Source organism: Dipodomys spectabilis, unplaced genomic scaffold (genome assembly GCF_019054845.1).
Source record: "Dipodomys spectabilis isolate Male_0828 unplaced genomic scaffold, ASM1905484v1 ptg000912l, whole genome shotgun sequence".
In the NCBI taxonomy this organism is placed as follows: Eukaryota; Metazoa; Chordata; class Mammalia; order Rodentia; family Heteromyidae; genus Dipodomys; species Dipodomys spectabilis.
In genome coordinates this window covers 1-7,500 of record NW_024871589.1, presented here as the reverse complement: position 1 = coordinate 7,500, position 7,500 = coordinate 1, and positions in this window count along the sequence as shown.

Below are 7,500 nucleotides of genomic sequence, written 5' to 3'. Positions count from 1 at the left end.
CTAATCTTTTTTTTTTTTTTTTTTTTTTTATTGTAAAGCTACTATACAGAGGGTTACAGTTACATGAGTGAGGTTATGAGTACACTTCCTCTTGAACATTGTTACCCCCTCCATTGTTTTCCCCCTACCATCCCCTCCCTCCCCTCCCTCCCTCCCTCCCTTCCCCGAGGTTTTTTTTTTTTTTTTTTGATTGTGATTAAATGCTTAATCTCTCTTTAATTTCTCTTTATCTTCCAACCCCTGCTTCCTGACCAGATGGGGATACCTGAAGCACTCAGCAGAACCAGACAGCCAGAGGGGAACGCGAGCCGTCCATCGCCCCGTCGGTGTGTACGTATGCAGGTGGCATGACCGTCCATCCCCACCTCCCCCGCAGGCGATTACTCGACCACGACCTCCGCCTCCGCCCCCGCCCTCCCCCCCCCCCCCCCCCCGCACCACAATTCACAACCCTACCCTCGGAACAAAATAAAACAAATTTGCTTGGATCTCACACTGCCTTTTGTTTGTATTTTGACGACGCAATAGGCGAAGGGGAGGGATCTCATGTCTGGTGCCTGACCGGGGCGGGGGGGGGCGGGGGGGCGGGGGGGGGAATTGGAGAGGAGAGAAGAGGGGGCAGAGAGCATCTCCGTGTTTCTGTGTGCGTGCGCGCGCGCACCCGCGCGCCCACACACATCCAAAGCGGGTGGGGGGGGGGAGGGAGGAAACTCAAAGATCGGATGCGACAGAGCATGTAGGCCAGCCGGACCAGTTCACCGCGTCTCTCTGTCTCTTGTTTCTCTGTTTCTCTATTTCTCTCTCTCTCTGTCTCTCTTTGTCTCTGTCTGTCTGTCTGTCTGTCCTGTCTGTCTGTCTCTCTCTCTCTCTCTCTCTCTCTCTCTCTCTCTCTCTCTCGTTTGAATTCTCTCTCCCCGCCCGCCCGCCAGCACTCCCTCCCTCCTTTTCCTCTCGACTTGCCAGTCAATCCTGGGGCTTGAGCTACTGGCGCTCCAACACACAACGGTCCCACTCTGACCCTGCCTGCCTGCCTATGCATGGGCCCCATACTCCAACGAGGCACATCATCATCCCCACCCCCCACCCCTTCTCTGAAAAAGAAGGCAGTCTCTCTCGGGACCAGCCAGCCTGGGCCTGGAAGAGAAGGACATAAGGCCGGTTTTCTCAGTCAGTCAGTCAGTCAGTCAGTGCGCGGTTTCTTTTTCATGCATTTCATGAGAGAAAACTGCAATTCACAAAACCACCACTAGATGGCGCGCGTTCGCCGTCGACAAGGTGGATGGGGCGGCGGGAGGGGCAAAACACGGGTCGGGTCAGTCACTCGCTCAGTCGGTCAGTCCTCGCCTACCCGGTAGTGGGTAGTGAGAGTTCTGACATACACATACATATAGGTTGTTATAATTCATTATTATCGTCATTTGCTTTTCCTTTTTCCTTTTGGCCTAGTCCTGGGGCTTGGGCTCCGGGCCTGAGCACTGTCCCTGAGTTTCTTTATGCTCAAGGTCACTGCTCTACCACTCGAGCCCCTTCTGGCTTGTTCTGTTTAGGTGGTACTGAGGAATTGAACCCAGGGCTTCAAGCATTCCCAGCCCAGTCCACCTCTGGGATTCCCCCCCCCCCCCCCCCCCGCACCGGGTTCTGCCCGCCCGGAACCAGAGGTACGGTACTGTCCTCTGCGAGCTCGTGCTCTTGCATGACGACACGGTAGTACTAATTCAGCCCCGAGGAAATCTTCACTAGGGCATTTTCCCCCCAAGTCCACCTCCACTTCTGGCGTTTTGGGTGACCCATCGAGATGAAGAGTCTCAAATGGACTTTCCTGCCCGGGCGGGCTATGAACCACTATCCTCAGGTCTCAGCCCCCTCGCTCAGCACCTCAGACGGATGATGGGCAGTGAGCCACTGCTGCCACCGGCACCACCCGGCCGGTGAGCCTTTGCCTGGGGATTTTCTTTACCGACCGGCCGAAAGGTTTCGTGCCCTACCTGTCTTATGGATAAGTTTGCTCTTGGTTTTTTTCGGTCTTATTTTTGTCCTCATGGACATCCTTCCTTCCCAAGGAAAAGGGGCCTCGGCTCGGGGAGAGAGTCAATTCCTGAGGCCAGACAATCCATAGGAGGAACTTTCTGCCACAGTGTGGTGTGGTGTGGTGTGGTGTGGTGTGGTGTGGTGTGGTGTGGTGTGGTGTGGCAGCTCAGATATCACAAGGACTGCCATCTCGTGTGCAGGATACCCGGGGAGGGGAACTGCGGGGTGGGGGGTGAGCAGAGGCATTTTCTCCTTCCGGAAACCAGATGATGATTGAATAAAATTAGCCATCCATCCTTGAGACATTCTCAAGGAGGTGGGCTGGGAATGTGTCTGGGTTGGTAGACAGCTTCCCCTAAAAACTCGGGCCTAAATGGCGGCGGCGGCATCCATCTTGTTCACAGACCGAGTGTCCACGTTGAAAATGAGAGTCTCTTCTGGGACGCTGGTTCCTGCTCCCTCCTTCCTTCTTCCAAGGAAGAAGTTGCCGCTGGCGGGTGGGTTCCAGGCTGGCAAGCAGAGTAAGCAGAGCCCCGCTGGAGTCCACAAGGAAAAGCAAGACCGAGGGGAGGCGGGGAGGCGGGGAGGCGGGGAGGCGGGGAGGCGGGGAGGGGGGACACAGAGACAGACAGGAGACAGAGAGGCAGAGAGAAAGAGACAGAGACAGAGACAGAGACAGAGAGAGACAGAGACCCAGCGACCGACGGAAAGACACACAGGGGAAGAGATGGAGGGGGAGCGAGAGATCCACAAGTCCAACTAGGTCCCCTGAACGAATCATCGACAGACAGACAGACACACTGACAGACAGACAGACAGACGGACACACACACACACACACACACACACACACACACACACACACAGAGGCAGACAAGAGGGAGATGGAGAGATGGAGGGGGAGCGAGAGATCCACAAATCTAACTACACCAACTGAATAATCAGACAGACAGACAGACAGACAGACAGACAGACAGACAGACAGACACCACACACACACACACACACACACACACACACACACACACACACCACACCGACACACAGGCAGACAGAGGGAGAGATGGGGAGTATAACTAGATCACCTGAATCAACAAAAGGAACAGGCACACATGCCCCCACCACACACACACACACACACACACACAGAGGCAAAGACAAGAGACCGACACACAGACAGGCAGAGAGGGGGAGACATGGAGGGGGAGCCCTAGAGACCCATCAGTGTGACTGACTAGATCACCTGAATAAATTATTCCTTCCCTGCCCTGCCCTCATGTATGAAGGTAGACGATTGGTATGGAGTTCTTCTTGTCACCAAACACAGGTGAGGGCTAGTGACTTTTACCCTTCCATGTAGGGACTCTTCCCTTAGGACCCATGATTTTGATCATTGAATGAGAATTTCTGGAGGAGTCACTCTGGTGGAGTTTTATGGAGTAAGCAATCAGGCAACCAGACAACCATACACCCCGACCACAAAAAAAAAAAAAAAAAAGCAGACACAGACAGACAGACAAGACAGACAGAGAGACCCACACAGCTCCTGACTTCATGGGTGTTTTCAGGGTTAAAGTGGGGGGTCGGGGGGAATGTGGCAACTGAATTATGCACAGATAGTTGTTTTTATCTTTGCTCCAATCTCAACTCTAGATGTTTGGGGTATTTCTTTACAGATAAGATAAACAGATCATTAACGCTTGTTTTCTTTCTTTCTTTCTTTCTTTCTTTCTTTCTTTCTTTCTTTCTTTCTTTCTTCTTCTTTCTGTGCCCCCCCTCTCCTTTTCTCTTTTTTATGGGGGGGGGAGGTGGGCAATCCTGGGACTCGAAGTCAAGGCACTGTCACTCAGCGACTCAGCTTTTTTGGCTCAATTCTAGCAGTCTATCACTTGAACCAGAGCTCCACTTTTGGCTTTATCTGTCTATGTACTATGTACGTGGCGTGTGTGTGTGTGTGTGTGTGTGTGTGTGTGTGTGTGTGTGTGTGTAATATATATTATATATATTCATTTTATACATAGACGTATATTGTATAAACACACATCTATTCGTTTATTTATACACATGTGTATATATACGTGCACATATATATTATACACATATGTGTATATATACATGCACACATATTTATACACATACATATATACTGTGATACGCACACACACACACACACACACACACACACACACACACACACATTGCCTTATTATTTTCATGATTTTTGTTTTTTTTTGGTTTTCTTTTGTTTTTTGGTTTGGTTTTTCCCGGGACGTGGGGCTTGAACCCTGGCTGGCCCTGGACACTGTCCCCCAACTCTTCAGCTCAAGCCTAGGGCGCTACTACTTGAGCCACAGTACCACTTCCGGTTTTCTGAGTGGCTTATTGGAGATAAGAGTCTCACGGTCTTTCGTGCCCAGGCTGGCTTTGAACCGAGATCCTCAGATCTCAGCTTCCGGAGCAGCTAGGATTACAGGCGCGAGCCACCAGCGCCCAGCTATTTTCATGTTTTTGTGTGTGTGTGTGTCGGGTGTGAGGCTTGAACTCTGGGGCTGGGTGCTGTCTCTCTCTCTCTCTCTCTCTCTCCTCTCTCTCTCTCTCTCTCTCTCTCTCTCTCTCCTGTGTGTGCTCTTCACCTTCCCAGCCCTCCCCCACTTGTTTTGCCAGTCTAGGGGCTGGCAAAAGAAGAAGAAAGAGAGATTGAGTAAAATTAGCCATCCATCCTTCAGCCATCCTCCTTGAGACATTCTCAATGAAGTGGGCTGGGAATGTGTCTGGGTGGTAGACAGCTTCCCTAAAAACTCGGGCCTAAATGGCAGCAGCGGCATCCATCTGTTTACAGACCGAGTGTCCACGAGCTCATGTGGGCTTTCATGTTCTCCGTGGGTTGACACGGCCGGCCGGCGGGCGGGCGAGCGGATGAGCGAGCGGGGTGGGGTGTGCGATTCATTGGAGATAAGACACCGGTTCCTGCTCCCTCCTTCCTTCAGGGACACCAAGGAAGAAGTTGCCGCTGGCGGGTGGGTTCCAGGCTGGCAAGCAGAGTAAGCAGAGCCCCGCTGGGACTGAAATACATTTCTTCCTGGAGTCCACAACGAAAAGCAAGCGGGGGGGGGGGGGCGGAGGGGAGAGGACAGAGAGACAGAGAGGAGAGACAGACAGAGACAGAGACAAAGAGGGACAGACACTCAGACAGAGACAGTGACCCAGAGACCGACAGAAAGACACACAGGGAAGAGCTGCAGGGGAACGAGAGACCCACAAGTCCAACTAGATTCCCCTGAATCAACAAACAGACGGATGGACGGACGGACACACACACACACCACACCACACACACACACACACACACACACGGAGACGGACACACGCGGAGACAGACAGACAGAGGGACACATGGAGGGGGAGCCCTAGAGACCCATTAGTGTGACTGACTAGATCACCTGAATAAATTATTCCTTCCCTGCCCTGCCCTCATGTATTGAGGTAGACTATTGGTATGGAGTCTTCTTGTCACCAAACACAGGTGAGGGCTAGTGACTTTTAACCCTTCCATGTACGGACTCTTCCATTAGGACTCTTGATCTTGATTTCAATCATTGAATAAGAATTTCTGGAGGAATCAGAAAGAATGACATTTCCCCATTTGTTAGGAAATGGAAAGGCTTGGAAAAAATTATATTAAGTGAAGTAAGCGTAAGCCAGGCCCAAAGAAACATAGGTCCCATGGTTTCCCTTATTTGCAATATCTAGTATATGTATGAGTCAAGTGGAAAAGGTCAGATAATGTGATGTTAGGAAAACGAACCCTTGAATATGTATTTTAATGGTTTTTTTTTTCATGCACGTGTTTCTAACGCATTTATAGGATTGTTTCTTTGTTGCTTTGTATGTCCCCCCCCCCCCCACAGTGTAACCCCCGCTTTCACTATATTTGATGTCAGTATAACTTATGGGGGAGATGGGGACAAACAAGTCGTTTAAGGATTCAGGTGGACCTGTTGCAACAATGAGAAGTACAAAATGTCGTGTGAAAAAGGAGCTTTACGGTGGGGGGGGCGGGGAAGGGGGAAGGATTGGGTTGGGGGGAGGGGGGTGGCTGGGAAGGGAGATGAAGTGTAAACAAAGGAGGAGGCTGCAATGCTTGGTAGGAAATGTGTGCATTATCCTGCCCATGTAGTTGTAACCCCTCTGTACAGTATGTTCTCAAATAAAATAAAATTAAAAAAAAAAAAAAGAATTTATGGAGTAAGCAAGCAGGCAACCAGGCAACCAGACAACCAGTCCAAAAAAAAAAAAAGGCAGACACAGTCAGACAGACAGAGAGACCCACACAGCTCCTTGACTTCATGGGTGTTTTCAAGGTTAAAGCGGGGGGGGGGGGGGGGAATGTGGCAGCTGAGTTATGCACAGATAGTTAGTTGTTTTATCTTTGCCCCAACCTGAATTTCTAGATGTTTGGGGCATTTCTTTACAGGTAAGAGAAAGAGGTCACTGACTCTTCCTTCCTTCCTTCCTTCCTTCCTTCCTTCCTTTTTTCTTTCCTTTCTTTCTTTTTTCCCCCACCATCTCTCTCTCTCTCTCTCTCTCTCTCTCTCTCTCTCTCTCTCTCTCTATCTCTCTCTCTCCTTTTTCTCTATTTTTTTGGAGGGGTGGGCAATCCTGGGTCTTGAAGTCAGGGCCTGAGTACTGTCACTCAGACACTCAGCTTTTTCGGCTCAAGTCTAGCACTGTACCATTTGAGCCACAGCGCTACTTATGTCTATGTACGTGATATCTATCTATCTATCTATCTATCTATCTATCTATCTATCTATCTATCTATCTATCTATCTATTGATATAGATATACATCTACATATATCTATATATATCTATGTGTGTGTGCGTGCGTGTGTGTGCGTGAGTATGCGTGTATGTATATATCTATACATATATATGTGTTTATATGCATATACATATATAAACACATTCATTTATTTATACATATACGTATATACGTATAAGCACACATATGTTCATTTATTTATACATATATATACATACACACACACATATATATATATATATATACTTATACATAGTGTGATACACACATATAAATATACGTATATCCACTTATTATTTACGTGCTTTTTTTTTTTTTTTTTTTGTCGGCCTTGGGGCTTGAACTCTGGGCCTGGGCGCTGTCCCTCAGCTCTTCAGCTCAAGGCGAGCGCTCTACCACTTGAGCTACAGCACCACTTCCGGTTTTCTGGTGGTTTATTGGAGATCGGAGTCTATAGGTCTCTCCTGCCCGGGCTGGCTTTGAACCGCGATCCTCAGATCTCAGCCTCCTGAGTAGCTAGGATTACAGGCGTGAGCCACCAGCGCCCGGCTTATTTACATGCTTTTTGGTTGTTGTTTTTTTTATCTCCCCCCTCCCCCGCCCAGACGTGGGGCCTTGGGAAGGGATCTGCAGGGGGGGGTGTGCAGA